Below are 26,979 nucleotides of genomic sequence, written 5' to 3' on the forward strand. Positions count from 1 at the left end.
AAAACCTGGTTCCTAAATCTCTGTCTTACTATTATATAATCTACCTGATACCTTTTAGTATCTCCAGGATTCTTCCATGTATACAACCTTCTTTTATGATTCTTGAACCAAGTGTTAGCTATGATTAAGTTATGCTCTGTGCAAAATTCTAACAGACGGCATCCTCTTTCATATCTTACCCCCAATTCATATTCACCTACTATGTTTCCTTCTCTCCCTTTTCCTACATTCGAATTCCAGTCACCCATGACTATTAAATTTTCGTCTCCCTTCACTATCTGAATAATTTCTTTTATCTCATCATACGTTTCATCAATTTCTTCATTGTCTGTAGAGCTAGTTGGCATATAAACTTGTACTAGTGTAGTAGGCGTGGGCTTCGTGTCTGTCTTGGCCACAATAATGCATTCACTATTCTGTTGGTAGTAGCTTACCCGCACTCCTATTTTTTTATTCATTATTAAACCTAGTCCTGCATTACCCCAATTTGATTTTATATTTATAACCCTGTATTCACCTGACCGAAAGTCTTGTTCCTCCTGCCTCCGAACTTCACTAATTCCCACTATATCTAACTTTAACCTATCCATTTCCCCTTTTTAAATTTTCTAACCTACCTGCTCGATTAAGGGATCTGACCTTCCACGCTCCGATCCGTAGAACACCAGTTTTCTTTCTCCTGATAACAACGTCCTCTTAAGTAGTCCCCGCCTAGAGATCCGAATGGGGGACTATTTTACCTCCGGAATATTTAACCCAAGAGGACGCCATCATCATTTAACCATACAGTAAAGCTGTATACCCTCGGGAAAAATTATGGCTGTAGTTTTCCCTTGCTTTCAGCCGTTCGCAGTATCAGCACAACAAGGCCGTTTTGGTTATTGTTAGAAGGCCAGACCAGTCAATCATCCAGACTGTTGCCCCTGCAACTACTGAAAAGGCTGCTGCCCCTCTTCAGGAACCACACGTTAGCCTGGCCTCTCAACAGATACCCCTCCATTGTGGTTGCACCTATTGCACGGCCATCTGTATCGCTGAGGCACGCAAGCCTCCCCACCAACGGCAAGGTCAATGGTTCATAGGGGGGGATGGGTCGTTTTAATATTCTGAAGTTTTCACATACTTTTAAAGTATCTCTCGCCAGTCATTCTCGGCAACAGACAATATCCTTGTGTGACCCATTTTTTCCACGCTCTTTGGTTCTCCATTGTTCAGTCACACCTTTACTCTTTGTCCCAGGTACAATCTGAGAAATAATCTCTGGTTTCTCCAGTTCAATCTTATCTACTAAAGGATGTTCATCAATTTTGTCCAGCTGACTATCGAATGTCTTCTGACGATATATAAAACGAGCGCAAACTTCTTCGACAACAGCCAAAGCACTCTTCGACAAAATTCTCACCATGCCGATGGCGTCTCTGCTTCCTTTTCCTTTTCTAAATCCAAACTGTCCTCTCCAATTACTTCTTTAATTTTGTGTTCCAGCGTTCTATTGATCTTGGGCTAGGGTGAGATCAGACTATCTGTTGTGTAGCCACTTCATTTCTTGGCTTCCTGTTTCTTCTCAAGAGCAACCATTGTTACCTCCCAAAATTCCTTAGGCACTTCTCCAGTCTCATTTATTTATGAGCTGCATCAATGCTTTCAAACCTCCGTTTCCGACTTTTTCAGCAAATCCAACATCCTACGGTACTTCTTTGCTTGCTCCAAATTTTCTCCTCTTCATACCCTTAGTCGCCTTCTCTAGATGTCAGTACGCTGGGACCCTTTCTGTCTTCGTGAATCAGCACCTCCGTCTCTACTTCGAGGTCTTGCGGCGGATGACGTTCCTTAACGTAGTCCCTTTAGATATTGTTCCCCTACTTTCAGCACCTCAGCTTGTTCAGCAATCACTTTACGTATTCTGCTCATACTTTCAGCAGCTCCGCTTGTTCAGTATCCATTTGTCCCTAGTGTCTTCCACTCTGGAAGGCCTTGCTTCTTTGCTTTTTTGTTCTCCCTCCCTCCCAGGTCCATTTTTTGTCACATCAGATAATACCTTCCTCTTTTCTGTATTTCCCCTGATTCGTCGCACATTTATTCTACTACTTCTCCTTCGCTTTTTCTTTTCTCCTGAGTGGGTTGATAAGTCTTCTGCTTTCTTCTTCATTAACATTTTTACCCTTTCTCCTTTCCTACATCCTCTCCAGCATTTCATTGGTGATCTAGGGTTTCTTCGCTTTCTTTTTGACTATCCCCAAACAACTTTTCAAGAAATTAGTTTAAAATTTCGCCACTGTACTTCCACGCATGCATTACACCTCTCACTTCACTAGATTGTTGTTACAAAGAGTCTCTTACTATCTCATTGTTCTCTCTTCCCTTCCCCAGGTCGCAGGTCTTTAACCTTATTCTGATATCTGCAATCAACAGGTTGTGATCCGAGTCGACGTGGGCATCTAGCATAGACTTGGCATTTTTCGCCCTGAACCTAAACTCCTGAGATGAATGTAGACTACCTGATATCGGCTAATACCTCTTGGGCTTTCCCATGTGTGTAAATCTCTCTTCCTTTTCCTAAACAAAGAGTTCATCCGCACCAAGTTGTTCCTCTGGCAGAATTCCTCTAGCGTCCCTCGTTTGTCTTTTCTTCTTCCTAACCCACATTGTCCCTAGATGTTTCGTTCACTGCCTTCTCCAACCTCACATCCCATTGTCCCTCTTCCTCTGCTTCATCCCTTATTTTCTCCACTTCCTCGTCATCGTGACTCCATGTTGATATATGCTCTTATTTTCATAAACAGTGAAAGATTACTTTGGCACAGTACTTTAGTCACAATTGGCTTACCTTAATTTTCCATCACTATTAGTACACCACCCTCAAAACTTTTTTCAAAGGAGTAAAACATTGTTTACTTACCTGATACCATTTCATCACCTCGCTTCACTTAAACTCATTATGTTCACTTCATATTTGTTCATTTCTCTCTTCAGATATCCCAGTTTTCCTACCCTTCGGAGTCTTCTTGTATTCAAGGTCCCGATCCGGAAATTAAAACGATAACCTATTTTGATGACACCTCCATTTTTATGTCACTCCATGAAACACTACTCCCCAGAAGATACGATGTAGGGATAATTTAGCTTCGGAACTTTATTCCAGAAACTGCTATAATTATTCCCTGTTTTCTAACATTCAGTAAATACACTCCTGGAAATGGAAAAAAGAACACATTGACACCGGTGTGTCAGACCCACCATACTTGCTCCGGACACTGCGAGAGGGCTGTACAAGCAATGATCACACGCACGGCACAGCGGACACACCAGGAACCGCGGTGTTGGCCGTCGAATGGCGCTAGCTGCGCAGCTTTTGTGCACCGCCGCCGTCAGTGTCAGCCAGTTTGCCGTGGCATACGGAGCTCCATCGCAGTCTTTAACACTGGTAGCATGCCGCGACAGCGTGGACGTGAACCGTATGTGCAGTTGACGGACTTTGAGCGAGGGCGTATAGTGGGCATGCGGGAGGCCGGGTGGACGTACCGCCGAATTGCTCAACACGTGGGGCGTGAGGTCTCCACAATACATCGATGTTGTCGCCAGTGGTCGGCGGAAGGTGCACGTGCCCGTCGACCTGGGACCGGACCGCAGCGACGCACGGATGCACGCCAAGACAGTAGGATCCTACGCAGTGCCGTAGGGGACCGCACCGCCACTTCCAAACAAATTAGGGACACTGTTGCTCCTGGGGTATCGGCGAGGACCATTCGCAACCGTCTCCATGAAGCTGGGCTACGGTCCCGCACACCGTTAGGCTGTCTTCTGCTCAAGCCCCAACATCGTGCAGCCCGCCTCCAGTGGTGTCGCGACAGGCGTGAATGGAGGGACGAATGGAGACGTGTCGTCTTCAGCGATGAGAGTCGCTTCTGCCTTGGTGCCAATGATGGTCGTATGCGTGTTTGGCGCCGTGCAGGTAAGCGCCACAATGAGGACTGCATACGACCGAGGCACACAGGGCCAACACCCGGCATCATGGTGTGGGGAGCGATCTCCTACACTGGCCGTACACCACTGGTGATCGTCGAGGGGACACTGAATAGTGCACGGTACATCCAAACCGTCATCGAACCCATCGTTCTACCATTCCTAGACCGGCAAGGGAACTTGCTGTTCCAACAGGACAATGCACGTCCGCATGTATCCCGTGCCACTCAACGTGCTCTAGAAGGTGTAAGTCAACTACCCTGGCTAGCAAGATCTCCGGATCTGTCCCCCATTGAGCATGTTTGGAACTGGATGAAGCGTCGTCTCACGCGGTCTGCACGTCCAGCACGAACGCTGGTCCAACTGAGGCGTCAGGTGGAAATGGCATGGCAAGCCGTTCCACAGGACTACATCCAGCATCTCTACGATCTTCTCCATGGGAGAATAGCAGCCTGCATTGCTGCGAAAGGTGGATATACACTGTACTAGTGCCGACATTGTGCATGCTCTGTTGGCTGTGTCTATGTGCCTGTGGTTCTGTCAGTGTGATCATGTGATGTATCTGACCCCAGGAATGTGTCAATAAAATTTCCCCTTCCTGGGACAATGAATTCACGGTGTTCTTATTTCAATTTCCAGGAGTGTATATTAACCTTTTCAATTACTTTCGACCTGACAGTATCATGGGCCAAGAATCAGGGCGTGATTGGTTTCGCCCATGAATCTTCGATCATGGTCAATCTAAATTATTGTCTGCTCTTTGCATCAAGTCGATACTGGTACTCGCTGCTGCCCAGTAAGAGCCTACCCAGTTTGACACCTCTATGATGTGCATGGTGGTTTACAGGGCTGCGTCTTCTGCCAGTTCTGGGTATTGATGATGCTTATCTCCCTCTTTATTGCCGATAAGGTTCAGAGAAGACAAGTTACTCTCACACCTACTTTTTGCAAATGGAAGTTTCTTAAAGATTTTCTTACAACCTGATGCACCTTGAGCGAGACTCCAGAAAGTTAATGGCCTGACCTGGCCAGGTGATGGAGCCTGGTAGGGCGCTAAAAGCATGATATATTTTTATGCTTCTTATCTCGTAGAAACGCCTTACTGGGAATTGAAAGCAATTGGCGGCGAGCCCATCCCTCAGTAAATCTTGCCGGACAGGCCCACAGCTGTACAGGGCAGACAGGGCAGGCACTCATTGGGACAGGTATCCAGCAGAACAATGGTCACGATACCTGCCACAGCGCCAGCACAAGCCTGGACAGGGGCCATAGTCTAAAGGAACGCACCTACCCAGTGGAGCTGTAAATCAGGCATTCTGTGAAGAGCCAAGTGTAATAAAAATTCACGTGTTTTTGTGTTCGCCGATTTTGCAAGCAGGCCAGGAGTCACTTCCCTCGGCCGCCCCTGTTGTATAAGGAAAGTCCAGCATCTGAGAAACGTGCAGAGATAGAATCATTATTACATCTCATAGCTAGGACTAACAAGCTCCAAGACAAGCGATTCAGATAAAGATTTCTGAGATTGTATCTGTTCGCTTGTTGCCATGGGAAGAGACACGAATTCAGAGAAAATGATCTCTTCCAACCCGCGAAAACTTAAAAAGGCAGTACTTGGCGGTTATCACTTTTTAAGAGACGCAGGTTTCTTAACCCCTACCCTGGTTTCACATGAGTTTGTGCTGTCGTGTGGGAGGGGATTTTAGCGCCTCTAGAGCCTTGTGCTGGCTCAAACTGTGTGAAGGCAGTGTAGTTCATGCACTCTGCGGGACAACGGAATTTTTCTCTGGATGTGTGGGAAGCACTGGAGTGCAGGACTTTGGTGTAGTAAGGGACTGCTGGTCGAAGCTCAGGCATGTATGACTGGTACTTGGGACCTGTCCTGAGACTGACTTCACTTGCGAGTAGTTTACACTTGGGAGCCTGTCGTGAAGTTCTTACTGTACCGACAGTGTGACTTCAAATGTCTCGGACTACTCATTTGCCGAGAGCACACTTAATCGTTTTTGGTTTAGCAGTCTTGGCGTTTGATATCCTTGTGTGCTCTGTCGTATAAGTGAGCCAAATTGGTCCTTGGTACGACCAGCGAATGGGCGTGTCACACAACTAAATTTACCGTTATTTCAGGGCTCTGGTAGAGAGTAAATTGCGATCCGTCTGCCTGATCGCTAGATCGTGAGATTTTCGCATTTCTTTCGTGGCCGCGATCGATTCACAGGTGCCGCCTCCACGTCTCACCTCCTCCGCTGCACACATCTCACCAGCTGCAAGTCAAGTGGCCGCATTAAGTAAACAGGGTAACGTACTGCCGCTCCGGAACTGTCAGGGTGTAAAACCTCAATCGCCACTTGCTCTCAGCTGCATCTATGTAGAGAAACTTTGGTAGATTTGATTAATCAAAGTCTGCTCAGCGTCAGATCAATTCACCTTGTGTTATCCACATTTTTAGGGTCAGAGTACTTGACTCACTGCCTTTGCCAAACTGGATCCACCCAGTGGAGTAATCTGTCAGTTATTTAGGGAATACAATCTGTAACTTGTTTACTATAGTTTGTGTCTTGTTTGGTAACATCCTCAATCAATTAAGTAGTCCAAACAAGTTAGCTTTCAACGTCTGCACCGTTACCTGGCAAGGGGAACTCACGACGTCCGTGCCAGAGGAACTAAGGCTTTTTTTAATGAGGTGACATTCGCTCTGCTCCTCCTTTCTCAAGCGAGGTCGGCATCGGCTATGGCACAGATAGCATACTTATATCGACACTTATAATAATGTAACTTTGGCACCTACAAGCACCAGTGAAAATGACTCTGCTATTAACAGACCCATAGAGCCAATCTCTGTTTACGCCGTGTTGGATAGAACTATTTTAACCATTTCACTTCGACTGATCATGGTGCAAGGCATAGTTGTGTTGCGTGTCGTTTCAACTATGCTGATTCTACGTGACTACACATATCGGTATGTAACCGGGCAAATTATATTCTGTACAGCTGTGACATGGTTCTTTGTTACTATGTTTTTCAGTGTCTAGTTGCTGTGTCACTTTGTATTTATAGCACTGTTAGCTGGAATCTAGAACTTCTATAGGGTACAGATGATACTAGGTCCGATGCTCACCTTATTTCCTACCTTTGTTTCACACCCACTCATCGATCTCTGAGAATCTATGATTCTGTAGCGCAGTAGCAATAAGAACTCCACTGTTGAACATGATCGAGATGAGCGATATGACAACTCAGTACCTATCATCCCCGCTTTTGTTTTCTTTCTATCGGTCACCTTCTGAGCAGCCTCTGTGTGTGCGATATTGACAGGGACACATCTCCACACTTCCAAGATATGGCGCTGTGAGATGCCACCCAAAATTTTGACGAATTTTCATTTTGTGCCCAAATACTAAGCAGTACGAACTGCGATTGGACAAAAATATGGAAACACCGAAAGGATTGTATTATTGAACCTAAATTCAGATGCTAGCTGTGCTTTGATTTGTCAATCTTTGTCGGAACAGTGTTATGTGTAGTTGTGTCCATATTACATCGGAGCTAAGCGAATTCGAATGTAGGTGAGTTTTTGGTGTTCGATCGGTGGATGCTTCCATAACCAACGTAGCCAAAGTGTTTAGTGTCTTAAGAGACACCGTCCGAGCTAAAGGCTCCGTGTTGAGAACGACGTTTCCTTCTTATGATGGTAACTTAAATGTGTGATTGGAGTTTAACAGCAACTAGACTCATCAGACCATGTCTAGAGACCAAACACCTACCGCCTTTCATGAACTGATGTTTATAACGTTCTGGCAGACCTGCCAAGCAAAGTTTAACACTTACAGCACGGTGCCCGTACGCCATACGGGCGCGGCCGCCCAGACGTTGGCGACGGCGCCCGTATACTTTTTTTTTCCTTTATTGTAATTTTCAGCATCTCATACAAGGCGGGCTGGCAGCAGCTTAATACGCCGCTCTTCAGCCTTATGGGGTACAATGATATGAGATAGGTGACACAGAAAAGACAAAAAATGGCGGGCAAAGAAAGTAGTTACAAAAAAACAAAAAACAAGAAGCCGTTCACGTTGGACGATAAAAACACTAACACTTGTTGACACGGCGCACAAAACACGGAGAACTGTGACGGCACATGTGAACAGTTGAGTTGTAACTGCACGAAACACAAAACGAAGCACACACACTAGACACTGATGGTGATGATCTCCGGCGCGCGAATGTTCACTATGCATGTGCGAGTCCGGGGACCTGCCAAGAGAGGAGGAGGAGGAAGGGGAGCGGGAGAGGGAGAGGGGAGAGCAGAGATGCCACGGGCAGGGGAGAAAGGGGGGGAGGGAGGAAGGGGGAGGGGAAGCCCGGGGGGTAGAGTGGTGGAGGGAGGGGACGGGGGGAAAGGAAAGAGGAGGGGAGGGAAGGGAAGAGAAGGGAGGGAGGGAGGGTGCCTAAGGGAAAGGACACCGGAAGTGGGTGGTGGGGCAGGGTCAAAGTTGATAGGAGGGGTAGATGGAGGGGAGGAGGACATCATCAGGGAGGGGCAGCTGGCGGAAGCCACCTTGGGAGAGAGTAAGGAGGGTGGAGAGATGGAGACCGGGCGGGACGTGGGAATACAGGCGCGGCAGCGGGCGGGGATGGGAGAGGATCGGGGATACGAGCGGGTGAGGAGGATCAAGTTTACGGGTGGTGTACAGGATCCGTATCCTTTCAAGGAAAAGGAGGAGGTGGGGGAAGGGGATGAGATCATACAGGATCCGCGTGGGGGAGGGGAGACGGATGCGATAGGCGAGGCGGAGAGCATGGCGTTCAAGGATTTGGAGGGATTTATAAAAGGTAGGGGGGGGGCGGAGATCCAGGCTGGATGGGCATAACAGAGGATAGGGCGGATGAGGGATTTATAGGTGTGGAGGATTGTGGAAGGGTCCAGACCCCACGTACGGCCGGAAAGGAGCTTGAGGAGACGGAGTCGGGAACGTGCCTTGGCTTGGATTGTACGGAGATGGGGAGTCCAGGAGAGGCGACGGTCGAGGGTGACGCCAAGGTACTTAAGGGTGGGAGTGAGGGCGATGGGACGGCCATAGACGGTGAGATAGAAATCAAGGAGGCGGAAGGAAGGGGTGGTTTTGCCTACAATGATCGCCTGGGTTTTCGAAGGATTGACCTTGAGCAACCACTGGTTACACCAAGCGGTGAATCGGTCAAGATGGGATTGGAGATGGCGTTGGGAGCGTTGCAGGGTGGGGGCAAGGGCAAGGAAGGCGGTGTCATCGGCAAACTGGAGAAGGTGAACGGGGGTTCACGGCGGCGGCATGTCTGCCGTGTACAAAAGATACAGGAGGGGGGAGAGGACGGAGCCTTGGGGCACACCGGCGGAGGGGAAAAAGGTGTAGGAATCCGTGTTATGGATGGTGACATAGGAAGGACGGCGGGAGAGAAAGGAGCCGATCAGACGGACGTAGTTAATGGGAAGGGCGAAGGTTTGGAGCTTGAAGAGGAGACCGGAATGCCATACGCGGTCATATGCACGCTCGAGGTCCAGGGAGAGGAAGATTGCGGAGCGACGGGAATTAAGCTGTTCAGAAAGGAGATGAGTGAGGTGAAGGAGAAGGTCGTCGGAAGAGAAGGACGGCCGAAAGCCACACTGGGTAACAGGAAGGAGGCGGTGCTGGCGGAGATGCTGGTGGATGCGTCGGGTGAGGATAGATTCCAGGACCTTGCTGAAGACCGAGGTAAGGCAGATGGGACGGTAGGAGGAGACGGCGGACGGCGGTTTGCCAGGTTTAAGGAACATGAGGATACGGGAGGTTTTCCACAGGTCGGGGTAGTAACCGATGGACAGGACTACATTGTAGAGCCTGGCCAGGGTGGAGAGGAAAGAGACAGGAGCTTCACGAAGGTGACGGTAGGTGACACGATCGTGTCCAGGAGCGGTGTTGCGTTTTGTGCGGAGTGTAGCAATGAGATCCTGTGTAGTGATAGGGGCATTGAGTTCCGTGTGTGCAATGTTGTCCAAGTACTGGAAACTCGGGGCGAGGGGAGGGACGGAGGTGTCAGTTCGATCGCGGACATCCGGGAAGAGCGAGTAATCGAACTGGGGATCATCGGGGATGGAAAAGACATCGGAGAGGCAGGAGGCAAAGTGATTGGCCTTACTAAGGGTGGCAGGGAAAGGGTGATCATCATGGAGAAGAGGATAATAGGGGGAGGGTTTAGTTCCGGTAAGGCGACGGAAGGCCGACCAGAACTTGGACGAGTTGATTGGCAGGGTAGCATTTAAACGGGTGCATGTCTGTCGCCAGTCCCGGCGTTTCTTAGCCGCGAGCAAATTACGAATGTGGCGCCCGTATACCGTACGGGCGAGCCTTTATTTGGCTCCGTAAGCGCGCTTACTGGGTCTCCGAAGCAGTTTCGTCAACAAATGTGGAGGTAGTTCATTCTTCTTCCGCAAGAGGCCAGCATTTATCGGCTATCTCATCACACGAGCGGTTGTGAACACTGCAAAGACGAAGTTATCCGCAGTTCATTCACAGGTGTTTACGATCGTGAAAATGGCCCGCAGCGAGTTGACGGATGCGAGATCTTAGATATTCTTTATGGAGATGCAGGATCTGAAATTGACGATTTTGACAAAGAGGATTCGTGCTTTCCAGACGAAAGTACAGGTGATGATTCAGGTATGTATGTCTCTCAATAGTTTATAAAGTGAAGAGTTCATTACCGCATTTTGTATTGTGAGTAGTGATCACTACTTCACTTGAATTTAGTACCTCTTAATACCAATCTTAGCATTATTTTTTTCTATGCAGACAGTGGTAGAGACCATCAGTCACCATATGTGGTACCTGGACGTATGTGCCTCACTGAGTACAAAGAGCAAGTTTGTTCGGAACTAGACGATCAGCCAGTACTGCCGGATTTCCAGGAAGTAGTCTGCGTAGCATCGCAGTTTTCAGATGCCACTGAGGAGCTTCAATATTTTAGTTATTTCTTTGATGATGACATTATTCGGCTCATCAAAAGTGAAACGAATCGGTACGCTGGTAACTTATTACGGCAGTGAAACGCAAAGGTAGCCTGAAAATAAACTCTATTTAGCATAAGAGGTATGCAGTAAAACTGCAAGAGATTTACTGGTTTTCCAGTATTATTTTGCATACGTACGTCGTCAAATTGCCGATAATCAGTGATTATTGGTCAACAGACCCGTTTTTGCTGACAGGATTTGCGAATAAATTGTTGAGTCGTGATCGATTTTGCGCTATACTGTCGACGTTACACTTGAATTACAATGCTAAGTTCATTAGCAGAGGTGAAGAAAAGCATGACCCACTTCACAAAGGGAGTCCTTTTTTTCGATTTCTTTGTGAAGAAAAAGCAAAAGTAGTTTTCATCAAGGCACGAATCTGACAACAGATGAGGCAATGTGTCCCATTCGTGGTGGAATAGGCTTCAGAGTATACATGAAAAACAAACCCAATGGGATAAAACTGTATGCTCTCTGCGATTCATCAACTAGTTATATGATAAACTGAGATGTATGTACAGGTTCCGCAGGGAATGTTGACAATAATATCCAGGGCCTTGTAAAAAGGTTCTGTTCACAGTACTTTGGCAAAGGACATTGCATTTATATGGATACGTACTACACCAGTCCATCTCTTTTGGACATGTTGTGGGAAAATAAAACTCTTGGAATGGGAACAGTAATGAAATACAGGAAAGGTTTGTCACGAATATTCAAACACTAAAACTAAAAATAGATCAGATAGTTTTTCAAAGGAAACACCATCTCTTGGCAGTGAAGTGGAAGTCAAAACAAGATGTTTTTGGTCTTTCCACAAAGCGTAACTCTACCAGCACTAGTATTCAAGTGAGGGCAGAAGGTGGAATAGCAGAAATTGTAAAGCCAGACGTTATTATTGATTACAATAAGAGTAAAGCTGGGGTTGACAGAGCAGATCAGCTCTCCAGCTATTATCCGTTTGCCCGAAAAACTTTGAAGTGGTGGAAAAAGCTGTTTTTCCATTTGTTTATCATGTCAAATGTCAACAGTTTTATTTTATATAAAGAGAAGACTAGGAAGAATGTATCCTAGCAGACATTATTCACGAAGTGGGGAAGAAATTGGCTGAGAAGAGTGGAAATATTTTTCAGCAACAAGCCGCTTCATCCTCACAAATTGAGAGGACATTTGCAAGGCACTTACCAGAGAAGGTCCCACCCAATGCAAACAAGGTGAATACTACTAAGGTATTGCAAAGTATGTTCAGACAGGGTGAAGAAAGAGAGGGGTAAGCGCATCAGGAAGGAAGTAGATGGTGGTGCATCACCCACAGTGTTTCCAGGATTTTCACACAAAGGCTAACTACATCCGAACTATTAAAATACTTTAGTTTACAGGTACCTGCAGTTAGACATTCCAGTGATATTTTTTTAAAATTTAGATACCGTATAATGGCATTACTGAAGAGAGAGATCATGTAAAACTTTTTTCTCCACGACATTTTTGTGTTTTCTTTTTTTAATTATAACATCCATTTGTATTTTATATTGTAAAATAAACGCACATTCATGTAAAGCTCTTACTAGTTCCTTTTAAATATTGCAAGAACCATATTCCTATCATTATTCTGTTCTTAGCAATCTAATTTCAAACATCCATTAAATATGCCAGTTCACACCCAAGTGCCGAGTGTAAAGAGGGCAGTGTTGAAAGTGTTAAATTTAATTTGTGGGAGTGGGATTTCACCAATGGAACTGAGTGACACAATAAACTTATATAAATAGCTCTTACCAGCAGGACATACATTAGCACTAATTACCTCTGTAAGTTTAGCAGTTAGTCTATTTACCAGACACAATGGACGTCTCGCTTATAGTCTCGGAAAAACTGTTGTAACTGTTCCGAAGTGTTAGCACACTTCCCTACACAACTTAACTGCTCGAATATATTTCCACTTGGATAAGTATTCCAAGCCAAGATAAATCCAATGAATGCTCAAATGAGGTATACCCTCTTTAAAATTGAAGTAAGGAACCAGCACAGTTCAAGGAACAGAGCTCTTTACCAATGGATACGCCGGCCGCTGTGGCCGAGCGGTTCTAGGCGCTTCGGTTCAGAACCGCGTAGCTGCTACGGTCGCAGTTTCGAATCCTGCCTCGGGCATGGGTGTGTGTGATGTCCTTAGGTTAGTTACGTTTAAATAGGTCTAAGTCTAGGGTTCTAATGACCTCAGGTGTAAAGTCCCATAGTGCTTAGAGCCATTTGAACCATTTTGAACCAATGGATACGTCTGGACTCCCGAGTCCCCGATCGATATCCCTAATTCGCTCGAACGTAAACAGATAAAAAAATTCGGCTGGACTCTCATGTCCTAGGATGAAGAACTCCAATACCACCAAAACACAACAGCCATGAAAACGCCTGGACTCTGTGGAATTCCACACTCAGGTGCCACCAATAATCTGAAACAATACGTCTGGTTCCTGTGGACTCCGTGATCGAAATCCCCTAATCCTCTCAAAACCAGTTCCCAGATAAATTTTCACCCCAATTCCCACTCCATAACCTTTAGTCCGTTTGGTCTATTTGATCGGAAAGCTATCTGCCACTTTCCCAACCCCATGAGTCAGAAAGCGTGCCTAAGTTGATATAGAACGTCCTTTTGTAGTGCGTTTGATACGCACGTTCCATTACCATTGGAGTGCTCTTAACGATTTTGGGGTACACGAAATGAGCCCCCTTGAAGATCATGACAGCCGTTGAGGGTACCCTCGGTAACGTTAAGTTTTTGTCCAACGGCCAGTCCTTTCAACTCCAAACGGATTTTGTTAAAGCCAACTTAGGCGATAATGTAAATACATACTGAAGAGCTCTCACATGAGAAAGAGGTATTACTCGATGAAGCATGTAAATCACACAACTGAGATCTCCTACTAATTCAAGAGACCCGTAGTGGCCCCAACAACGGGCGACCGAAGATCCACGGAATGAAATTAGTAACTGAAGACCACATGGGCTATACGGCAGAGCAGTCTTCGCCAAAACCGACTTAGACACTATATCTGCAGAACTCACATCTCAAGAAGACATCGAAATCTTGACTGTACAGTAATAACTATCTACGAGCCACCGAACTGCGAGTTCATGCTCACTGAACCGCAGAGCCGCAGTAGAATCCGTAAGGAACCGTACAGAGCCGCGTCAAGGCCGAAGAAAAAGCAATGGGAAGATGAGGGTTCCGTTTCGTAGTTCTTCTCTGTCTGGTTCAGCGATTGATTCTGGTATGGTTACTTGTATGTTGCTCCGTCAACTGGCAGATCCCTTCCGTTCTTTGTTTTTACTTTTGGGCTGAAGTTCCATGCAAACATACACATTTCTTACTCTGAATATTAACAGAATATGTTCTGAGCTTCGATTCGCCGCTTTTCGACGACAGTCTGGGGCCGACGTTGTCTTTTTACAGGAATTCTTATTCGAAGAGTTTTCTATTCCTGGGTTTCCAACCATTTTTAATGTAGCTTCCGAAATTTCTACGGACACTTCCTTGTTTTATGGGCAAGGCATTCCGTTGATGGATTTCGAAGTACTCGACAGTAGAATGGGGATCGGGTGCACGTTTTGTGATCTCAGTTTACCCCTTATTTATGCCCCTTCTGGCACAGGTCGTACTACCGCAAGTTCGAGTTTCTATAAAGAAGAAATCATTTACCTGCTTCGTAAATCCACGACAAAGATTATCTTAGGTGGGGACTTCAATTGAGTTTTACGGCCGGTGGATCAGTCTCCTAATTTTAATTTCAGTGAAGAACTCGAGGACCTGGTGCGCTCCTTGCGCAACACGATACCACAGTTCATCAAGAGTAATGACTGGCATATTTTGACGAGCCAGTTTCTCGGACACCAATGACCAGACGTTTTCAATTGGTGAGAGGGTTTCTCGTTATCCTACACATGTGTGACATAAATACACTACTGGCCATGAAAATTGCTACACCAAGAAGAAATGCAGACGATAAACGGGTATTCATTGGAAAAATATATTATACTAGAACTGACATGTGATTACAGTTTCACTCAATTTGGGTGCATAGATCCTGAGGAATCAGTACCCAAAACAACCACCTCTAGCTGTAATAAAGGCCTTGATACGCCTGGGCATTGAGTCAAACAGAGCTTGAATAGCGTGTACAGGTACAGCTGCCCATGCAGCTTCAACACGATACCACAGTTCATCATGAGTAGTGACTGGCGTATTGTGACGAGCCAGTTGCTCGGCCACCATTGACCAGACGTTTTCAATCGGTGAGAGATCTGGAGAATGTGCTGGCCAGGGCAGCAGTCGAACATTTTCTGTATCCTGAGAGGCCCGTACAGGACATGCAACATGCGGTCGTGCATTATCCTGCTGAAATGTAGGGTTTCGCAGAGATCGAATGAAGGGTAGAGCCACGGGTCGTACCACATCTGAAATGTAACGTCCACTGTTCAAAGTGCCGTCTATGCGAACAAGAGGTGACCGAGACGCGTAACCAATGGCACCCCATACCATCACGCCGGGTGATACGCTTGTATGGTGATGACGAATACACGCTTCCAATGTGCGTTCACCGCGATATCGCCAAACACGGATGCGACCATCACGATGCTGTAAACAGGAACTGGATGCATAAAAAGAAAGCCTTTTTGCCATTCGTGCACCCAGGTTCGTCGTTGAGTACACCATCGCAGGCGCTCCTGTCTGTGATGCAGCGTCAAGGGTAACCGCAGCCATGGTCTCCGAGCTGGTAGTGCATGCTGCTGCAAACGTCGTTGAACGGTTCGTGCAGATGGTTGTTGTATTCCAAACGTCCCCATCTGTTGACTCAGGAATCGAGACGTGGCTGCGCTATCCGTTACAGCCATGCGGATAAGATGGCTGTCATCTCGACTGCTAGTGATACGAGGCCGTTGGGATCCAGCACGGCGTTCCGTGTTACCCTCCTGAACCCACCGATTTCATATTCTGCTAACAGTCATTGGATCTCGACCAACGCGAACAGCAGTGTCACGATACGATAAACCGCAATCGCCATAGGCTACAATCCGACCTTTATCAAAGTCGGATACGTAGTGGTACGCGTTTCTCCTCCTTACACGAGGCATCACAACAACGTTTTACCAGGCAACTGGTGTTTGTGTATGAGCTCGTAGGTGTCACCACCCGCGCCAACCTTGTGTGAATGCTCTGGAAAGCTGATAATTTGCATATCACAGCATCTTCTTCCTGTCGGTTAAATTTCGCGTCTGTAGCACGTCATCTTTGTGGTGTAGCAATTTTAGTGGACAGAAGTGTACTTTACTCCCACGTCTAGCAGTCGCCTCGATCGCATTTACCTTTCCGATTCCTTGTGTGGGCAACTTCTGGATGTTGATGTGATACCAGCCTGTGTTACTGATCATTGAGACGTAGCTGTCCCGTATAATTACGAGCAGCAACTGGTAAAATTGTTTTGTCCACCCTGGATGCTCAGTATAGCCTATTACGTCCTGGAGGACGTATGGGTTCGTTGTTCTCGTACTCGGACCGGTATTCGTCTATTGTGGCATGGAGGACACTGCATTTTAAACCACAAATCCGTGGGGCTCTCATGCGCTTTAGAACTTCGAAGCTGGCAAACGATCGACGAACGCCAGAATTTTACTACTCAGTCTTACGTCAACTGTACGAACTGTACGATAGTGCTAGGCATGCTCCCCTACGGGTCACTGATATATAGCGCGTCATAGTCAAATTGCTGCAGCTCAAACGCATTCAGATGGAGGGACTGCGGACAAAGTCTCAACCACGTTCCCTTTACAAGACGAATTGACGTCACTATATAAAGGCACATTTGCATGCCGAGCGTGAGTTTCCTCGGAAACGCAAAATATTAATTAAATAAATAATCAGTGACAAATAAATAAAGCCTATGGCACACAACTGCAGCGCTGTGTCGCTGATAAAACAAAAGCACAATTACGTTACTCGTATGTTTGATTAAGAAAAGAGAGCTCTGGTTGAAGTGGTGCGAGAAGCACGTATTTTAGTTTATTGTCTGGCACACCGCCATATTTCATGTTATGGAAAATTACTGCGAGTTGCAACCATACTAGGCACTCGATTCTGAAAAGAAATTATATTTATAAAAGTAAGTAGGATTATGAACTGTAGGCTTATTCATTGAATATATCTGATTTAACTAACTGTGTAATTTTTTTGTTTAGTAGACAATCACCTCTGTACGACGTTTTGGCATGGCTGGCAAATTATTGTAATATTGAGATTTAGATTATGAGTCCGCACCTACCGCAGCAGTCTTTGGAAACGATTTAATTACGAAGTCCGATTATTTCAGTTTTATTTCACGGTCAACTACGAGTAACATTGCCTTTACGAAAAAGCCATTGTCAAGCGTCTGATACCGAATAATTAAAACCTGATGACTCATAAGAGACACCATCATACAGATAAAATAATTAATATTTTATTTTATTTTATTTTATTAATTTTATATTGGCGACAGCGTGTCGGACTTGTTATTTTGCCATTTGTTACATTGTTCTCTTTGTTTCATGTGAAAAATCAACTTTCTGGACCTGGACTTGACTATATGAGAAATAACAAAAATCAGAAGATATTTGCCAATTATAAAATTTTGCGGGAAGACGCAAAGAAGCTTCCAGCAAAATAAGGTAAGACGCAGCATCTTTGCATTAGCAGGCTTGACCAGACGTATAATTCAGTGTATTAGCTTTTCAGTAAAATTCTGTAGTGTTTCTTTTCCGCATAACAGTTTCAGTGATAAATTTCATTCTCAGTACTTTTCCCTAAACAATAACGTATGCAACAATACCAATACACGAGTGTACAATATGGCCGACTTCTGTACGATATCATGTAACATGGCCAGCAGCCATTACCAATAATCTCAAATGCAGTTTATATTTTTAAATTAACAGACAGCCATTGTTGCTACGACCGATTCATGCTCAACTGCATTTTATTTTAAAATCAGTGTCAAATATTTTCTTGAAACATATATCACGTGTGGCATGGTAATAACTAGAAAACAATACGCAAAAATGGAACAGCAAAGACGTACTATTCAGACGCAATCCGACTCGGACGAGAGACAAATGTTAGAAAATGACTTTACGACAGCAACCGGTAGTGACGATTCATCAAACATTGACGCAAGTGTTGACGAAAATTTTGACAATAGGCCTTCCACCACAAAAATTTCAAAGTCTCAATCAGAGCCCATGTTAATGCATGACGTCACGTCTAATGACGCGGCGGGGGCAGAGACCTTGCAAACGGTAAACATTGCCGACATGTTACAAATGCTAATGAAACAAAACGCCGAAAACATGGCAACCTTACAGACGCAAAATGAACAGTTAAAGACACAAAATGACGGAATCAAATCTGATCTCATAGCACTCAAGACAAGTAATGACACTTTATGTAAGCGTGTGGAACTTATAGACGCCACACTGACCAAACAGATGACTGAACTCAGTACTAAATTTCCCCAGCTTAATACCAGACAAGAAAAGACTACAACTGACGTAGCACTTTTACAGACACAAGTAAAAAACCTTAATGTCATGTGTGAAGTTCTTACTGAACAAATTCAAACATATCCTTCAGTACATGACAACCTTGAAAAACGAATTACTGACGTACAGAATAAATTTGACGATGTTGAGCAACACCTGACTGACATCTTACAATCTGATGCCACAACTCATTTTCAAAGTATTAATAAAGAATTTCATGATTGGGTAGTCAACAAAGACAAACATTTTGATAGATGCTTACGTGAAAATTTACCAACAATTGTGCACGACTCCGTAGCGCAATACATTACTAATAACAAACAGCTGATCAGTGACGCAGTACAATCCGTCACTGCACCCATGAGACAATTCACCGATCGACCACAGTCTGAATGTAACGAAAATATCAGTCAAAATGCACAGTTCAGGAACCAATATACATTCGAGTATTACACACACATACGGCACACGACAAACACACAAGAACAAAACACACCACGACTACAACACATACCACGATGTGCAAACACAAACACAAGCTATTATCATGGTAAACCACAGCAACATTATCGTAATTACTCGCCAGCTGGACATAGCAGTAATTACAGTGGGACAAATCCAAATCATAATGCAAAGGAAGACGAAAGCTTAATGAAACACAGGCAATTTCAGATTTTTATCCCAGAAAAACGAACCATTCATCCGGTGATTTTTCTCAAATCTTTTAGTAACGCATTTCCACGCACTTGGAGTGACCGGAAAAAGATTTCATATATTGTCGGTTACATCCAAGGCGATGCAGCTGTCTGGGCATACAGTCAAGCTGACGTATGTACCACGTACAGTGAGTTTGAGCGTGCTTTTCTGAACAAATTCTGGTCGCAATCCGTTCAGGAGCTACTCAGAAGACAAATTTTAGAACCTGAAACTTTTAACAGTAAAAATGGTAACTTACGCAGATATTTTGAAAAATACTTGAACATGGGACACTTTTTAGACGAACCAGTCGCAACGCGAGATATACTCCGTGCGTTGAAGGCCAAATTGCCTTTCAACATTAAAGAAAAACTCCTACATATCCCGGATGACGATTCAGATTATTTTTTAACAGCTTTAGATTCGGTTGACATGTTACTTGAAGATCAGCGCTTCGCGCGGCAAAACAGCAGCCACAATGTTTACACTAGTGGTATGCAAAACATGCAGGCTTGCCAACACAATTCTGGCGCGCCATCAGTTGGATACGCGGTACAACAAAAACAGCAAACTCACATGCCGTCTCAGTACGGAAATCAAAATCAACACGCGTATTCCAATACAAACAATAGTTACAACAGTAATAACATTTCATGCGGCAATCCATACAAAAGGCACCGCGGTAATAACTACAACGGTAACAACGGATACAAAGGTAATAACAAAAACACAAACAGAAATAGAAATAATAATAACTACGAGCCAAGACAGCATCAAGGTTGGACTCGTAACGATCAGTACTTTCATTCAAACTCTGCTTTACCACAGCAGCCACCAGGTCAAAATTGGAGCATACCTTACGACCGACAGGTAAGTTATAATGCGCAACAGCAACAACAACCGCAAAAGTTTGGAGATCATAATAGGCAATATCCGAATGTGAATATAATAGAAATGACACCTGATGCACAACCTCAATCTGTGTCAGTACCTAGTACAAATGCTAATCCAACAAACTAGAAACAGTCACTACTTTGCCCCAGGTCGTGGCTGAAGAATCCTTGGGGGGCGGCTTCAATGTTAATCAGTTATTTGACACCACACTTGAACAACAGAATAATGATATGCCGAGTAATTCTAAACAAAAACTACCTGTTTTATTTATAAGATACAACCACAATAACAATATATCAGATGAACTTTTACAAGACAGTACACAATGTCGTTTAAACACAAATGAAATTGTTTTAGCATCCACTACTGGTGTAGTAGGTGGGATTCCAACTACTATTATCCTAGATACAGGTGCAGCTGTGAGCGTTTTATCTTTTAATTTTTATCAAAAGATGTGTGAATTGGAATCTGTGCCTGAGTTTCCTGCCCAAAACTGTAAAATAACTACTGCACTAGGTAATAAGTCATGTAGGGTTACGAAGCAAGTTTTTGTAAACGTTAAAATAGGTAATGGAACCGTACAATGGCCATTCCTGGTTGTACAAAACCTTGTGACTAATTGCATATTAGGAATAGATATTATGAGCGAGAAGGACTGCATTATAGACTTCTCCAAAGGTAAATGTATTTTAAATGATAAAAGCAGGGTAATTATTATTGATTTGGACAGGAGAACTCTAAAGCATGACAAACACTGTACAGGGTACAAGGTTCAGTTAGTACTTGACAAAGACATTCAAGACATGCAGACACACTCATCTGACGCAGAGCTAATGGACTTGAAAACATTGCTTGATCATAAGATAAGTGAAGCTACAGCTCTCAGTGTACATGAACGTATAAAACTACAGGAAGTGTTATCCAAATATTTACAAGTTTTTACCAAACGATTAGGTGTTATCAACACGTATGTGTACAAGATTGAAGTTAAGCCTCACAAGATCTTCTACCATAAGAGATATAACGTACCGTTATCTCAACGACCTGCTGTGTGGCAAGAATTAAAACAAATGTTAGACTGGAAGGTCATTGAACCATCCACCTCACCTTACTGTAGTCCTCTACTTGTTGTCAAAAAATCAAATGGAAGCATTAGGTTAGTGTTAGACGCACGAGCTATTGATGAAATAATTTTACCGGTTCACACAAAACCTGAAAATTTAGAAGAGCAATTACAGAAATTTCTAGATGCAAAATATTTTTCCACAATAGATCTCGCTAATTCGTTTTGGCAGGTGGGTATCACTCCTGATTCTCGGAAATATACTGCATTTATGTTCGGGGGGCGAACCTATCAGTTTTGTGTTCTACCCTTCGGACTGAATGTCAGCTCTGGGGTATTCATTACAGCCCTGGATACCGTGCTTGGCGACGATTTAGTTGAGACAGTCACACACTATGTAGATGATATACTGATAGCTACACAATCCTGGAATGAACACGTTGACACACTTCAAAGAATTTTAGAAAAATTTGCACAAGCTGGAGTCACAGCCAATCTTAGAAAATCAAAGTTTGGTTGCAGTGAGATAAAGTATTTAGGACATATCATTAATTCACAGGGCATACGTCCGGATCCCAGAAAATTAGATGCTATCAGAAACTTTCCTAGCCCTCGAACTAAAAAGCAGTTAAAATCATTCCTTGGGCTATGTTCATTTTTCAGACGTTTTTTGCCACAACCACTTTTGAACAGTAAACATCTGCTAAATCTACTCAGAAAGAATCAAGTTTGGATCTGGTCGGAACAGTGCCAGAATGACTTTAATACAATTAAACATGCTTTAGTGAATGCTAACATATTGAGCCATCCAGATTTCAATTTAGATTTTTCTATGACTTGTGACGCTTCACGTACTGGCTTGGGCTGTTGCTTATTTCAAGTTGTAAAGAATGAAGAGGAGGAACAGATAAGAATTATTGGGTTTGCGAGTCGCACTCTAACTGAATGTGAGCGTACATACTCCACTACTGAGTTAGAAACACTTTCCATAGTATGGGCATTCAAGAAATTCAATTATTATTTATTTGGAAAACATACGGTGATTTACACCGATCACCAGGCCCTGACATTTTTGTTAACTTGTAAACTTGTACATCCTAGACTATCACGATGGGCAGTTACACTTCAGAACTACTCTTTTGAAATTAAGTACATAAGAGGTAAGGACAACACCATTGCAGACACTTTGTCTAGACTTCCACAAGGTATGAATGATACCAACAGTGACTTAGAAAATATAAATGACTACAGGATTCTCTTAATGCAAGACAAGCAGTATCACCAATATTATATGGATATGTGCAGAAACATGGCTGAATTACAAAAATCTGATCCTCACTGGTATAAAATAATAACATTACTGGTAGAAAAACACAATCATCCTTTGACTAAGTATTACAAGTTACACAATGATGTGCTATTTTACCGCCGACATCCAAATGCTACTAACTGGTGTGTATGCATTCCCAAAGAGTCTGAACGTAATTTAATTTGGCACACACACTTAGTATGGGGTCATTATCGGACAAAAAAGTGTTTAGCGAAGCTCAGTACATACTGTTATTTTAGCAGTATGAGAAGAAAAATTTACAGGGAACTGAAAACATGTGTCATATGTCAAAAATCAAAACCTCAGAATTTATCCACAAAAACAGATTTACATTCTATTTTACCTAGTAAACCCCTGGAAATTCTGTGTACTGACATCAGTGGACCGCATCCAGCAAGCTCTGGAGGCGTCAAATATATCTTGGCTTTTTACGATATATTTTCTAAACATGTTAAACTTTATGCTTTAAAATCCGCCACTGCAAGTGCTATAATACGAAGATTCTCAAGTGATTACCTGACGCACGTGGGAAAACCTAAAGCAATTCTATCAGATAATGCAGCATACTATTCTGGGTACAAATGGAGAAATTTCTTGAAGGACAATAACATTAAAAGTATATTTATTTCGAGGTTTAGTCCACAATGTAACGCGACTGAGAGACTTTTCCGAGAATTAAATCGTTTCATGAGGACCTATATTTCATCAAAACATACTAATTGGGTGACCTACCTAAGTCTTTCCGAAGACGTACACAATAACTTAAATATTTACGATACAAATTACACACCTAACGAGATCATGTTCAATTGCAAACAGAACGATCAGTGGATAGAACCATTACCTAAGTTGTCAGACAAGGAAATCACACCTGAACAGAAAATAAAAGAAGTATTGACTACATTGACACATCACGCACAAATACGAAACAAACATCACAGAAACATAATAAAAAGAAAACAAAAATTCGAGGTAGGAATGCTTGTACTACTTCGTACTCATCATAAATCTGTTGCACTCAAACGACGCAACGCTAAGTGGCGTCTGCTATATGAAGGACTTTATATAATTGTTAACATACCGCACCCTGGTGCGTATCTGTTACAACATCGTAGAACTAACAAAATTATTGGGCTATACGCACACCGAGATCTTAGAGCATTTCATGCTGAATAATGTCAAAGTCATACCCATCAAAATATTGCTAAGCAACTCGAAAAACTCTGTTGCTACAACACAGATAATAAGTAGTATAGAAATTTTCATTTCAGCGTTCCAGAGTTGCAGTTGAAGACAGAAGAACTTTTCTTTCAACGCCGCGGGTCCACCAAGAAGACTGAATATTAAAGTAAAATTTATGATTACGTAGCAGTGAATGACATATTAATTTTTCACGGAACATTTGTTATTGTAGGTACCACTGACTTAGTATGACACCTGACGAACAGACAGACGTCATCTGTGAAGCGATCTTTTACTTTGAGAAATAGATTAGACGCACATCTCTCAACACGAAAAGCATCTATCAGTAGTCAAGGCCACACAGACACTCTACACACACGCACAAAACGCGAGGAATCGAACATTTTCTCTCTCTTACTATTTTGAATATTTATTGAGTAGTGAAAACGCCTGGTCTTGCCTACTGATGTAATGAATGTTGTGTCTAACCTATCTTAATTTCAGATGACATCACAAAAAACATCGATAATATCCCAGCAAAACCGCTAAAGAGGATGTAAATATCTGCAATTCATGTAATCAAATGTGACACAATGTAATAACCTATAGCGATGTAATGATGATGTAAACATGTTTATGTGCAACTGTATTATGTTTATACTAAGAAAATATGTGACGTGTGTATGTATAATTACTTTTTTTTTTAACTGATGTATCATGTAAAAATTTGAACAAAACGAGTGCCAAAAAGACATTGCATAGTGAACCTCTGTTCACGGACATTAACGAACATTACTAACTCTGCAACTACGCAGAAACCTATGTGAAGGAAACGGTTAATGCCATTCATTATGCATCGTACCTATGTAAACGCGATGAACGATTTCCTTGATTAATAACTACGAACATTTAGGTGAGCTATATTCAGCAAAAAACTGAAAATGTGAAGTGCATAATTCGTGCATCGTCTAGTGACATTACTACAGTACCCAACTTCAAGATGTTAACTGGATTAAATGGACACAAAGTGCCTGTCCAGAAAACAACACGACGGGTTGAAGAATTTTGGTTGGAACTTCAGGGAATGAAATGTTCTCGAAATGTGACGGACACTCCTACCTGGACTGTCCAAGGATCGACGCCAGCTATGTGCCGTCCGAGGTTCTGCAACCAAGCTTCCACAGAATGTAAAAAACGAACTGCACGTGGACCAATTACTCGACGGGTCACGTCTGATCTGTAATAAGCAATGCTTTTACTCACAACGAACTGCATCACAACGACTATAATGGAAATAGGAAATGGACACGCTTATGTATTAATCACGTTGTTATACAACGATGTTACTCTGATCAAAAAACTTTACCACGACGATACTAACCTGTAAAAAATTATTGTGCAGCAGATGAATATGAACTGTGATAACGACACGATGTGTATAGGTCAACGCACCTGAAACATACGGACATTTTTCTTTGAAGTATTTCAAAACAATACTATGTAACTAAGAACATTCAACAATCTAAGTTGTATTGTGTTATAACGAATATTGTAAATTTAAAACTAAGTTACCTATCATAGAATGTAGTTTTCATATGTAATCTTGGTTGAATATTTTCTTTGTGCAACGACTGAGAAACGCGCGCACATGAACAATATGAACTGCAATACTGTGCCGCGTGATCTAACTGTACGACATAACGGCAGTCACACAGACGCTTCTGCGCATGCGCGCACTCTATCTGCCAACATAAGAACTTTTACGGAGCACCCGCGTCATTCAAAGTTTGTATATAATGTGTATAATGTGTACAATGTAGGTCATGTAAATAGTTGTAGATAACTTAGATTTTCTTGTGCCTTTAGGTGAATTGCTCGCCTGCAGGTGTGTCCTTTCGCCTCGCAATTCAGGGGGCAATATAAAGGCACATTTGCATGCCGAGCGTGAGTTTCCTCGGAAACGCAAAATATTAATTAAATAAATAATCAGTGACAAATAAATAAAGCCTATGGCACACAACTGCAGCGCTGTGTCGCTGATAAAACAAAAGCACAATTACGTTACTCGTATGTTTGATTAAGAAAAGAGAGCTCTGGTTGAAGTGGTGCGAGAAGCACGTATTTTAGTTTATTGTCTGGCACACCGCCATATTTCATGTTATGGAAAATTACTGCGAGTTGCAACCATACTAGGCACTCGATTCTGAAAAGAATTTATATTTATAAAAGTAAGTAGGATTATGAACTGTAGGCTTATTCATTGAATATATCTGATTTAACTAACTGTGTAATTTTTTTGTTTAGTAGACAATCACCTCTGTACGACGTTTTGGCATGGCTGGCAAATTATTGTAATATTGAGATTTAGATTATGAGTCCGCACCTACCGCAGCAGTCTTTGGAAACGATTTAATTACGAAGTCCGATTATTTCAGTTTTATTTCACGGTCAACTACGAGTAACATTGCCTTTACGAAAAAGCCATTGTCAAGCGTCTGATACCGAATAATTAAAACCTGATGACTCATAAGAGACACCATCATACAGATAAAATAATTAATATTTTATTTTATTTTATTTTATTAATTTTATAACTATACCATCTAGGCGGCTTACGGGCGCGCCCTCACAACCGCTGAGGGCCGCGTGTTCACCTCTCACCGTGCTATTTGCGATTATATTCACAATTATTTTACTGATCTGTACGATACCCATGTTCCGGCTGAAAACTCCCTCGACGACTTTACATCCCTGCAGCATCGCGTCGTCACTCCTCAATTAAATGAAGCCTTTCTGCGTCCCTTCCACAAGGGTGATATATTTGATGTTGTTAGCGCAAGTCGCCTGGATTCGATGGTATTCCTAAGGAGTTTTATGCTCAATTTTGGCCGCTCACTGGTGACACCTTAACGTCAATGGTAAATGAAGTGATGCGGGGAGCCTCACTTCTTGCTCCTTCGATTATAAACTTGTCACTCGAGCAAATAATATCCGTCTCTCTACGCTGCTCGATACTATTATTGCCGCCCAACAAATCTGTGTGCCTGGACGCATGATACTGACTTCTGTTCTAGAATGTCGCGATATATTTTCGGTGGCGGCTGCCGCTAATATCCCAGGGGCTTCGCTTTTTCTTGATATCCAAAAAGCTTTTCATCGTGTCAGCCATGATTTTTTAACGAGAGGCCTCACCGCTGTCGGCTTTAATAATGATGCTCGACAGGTCTTACCTCGCCTTTTTGCCGGTATCAGTGTCTCGGTGATTGTGTACGG

This window comes from Schistocerca piceifrons, chromosome 7, assembly GCF_021461385.2.
Source record: "Schistocerca piceifrons isolate TAMUIC-IGC-003096 chromosome 7, iqSchPice1.1, whole genome shotgun sequence".
Classification (NCBI taxonomy): Eukaryota; Metazoa; Arthropoda; class Insecta; order Orthoptera; family Acrididae; genus Schistocerca; species Schistocerca piceifrons.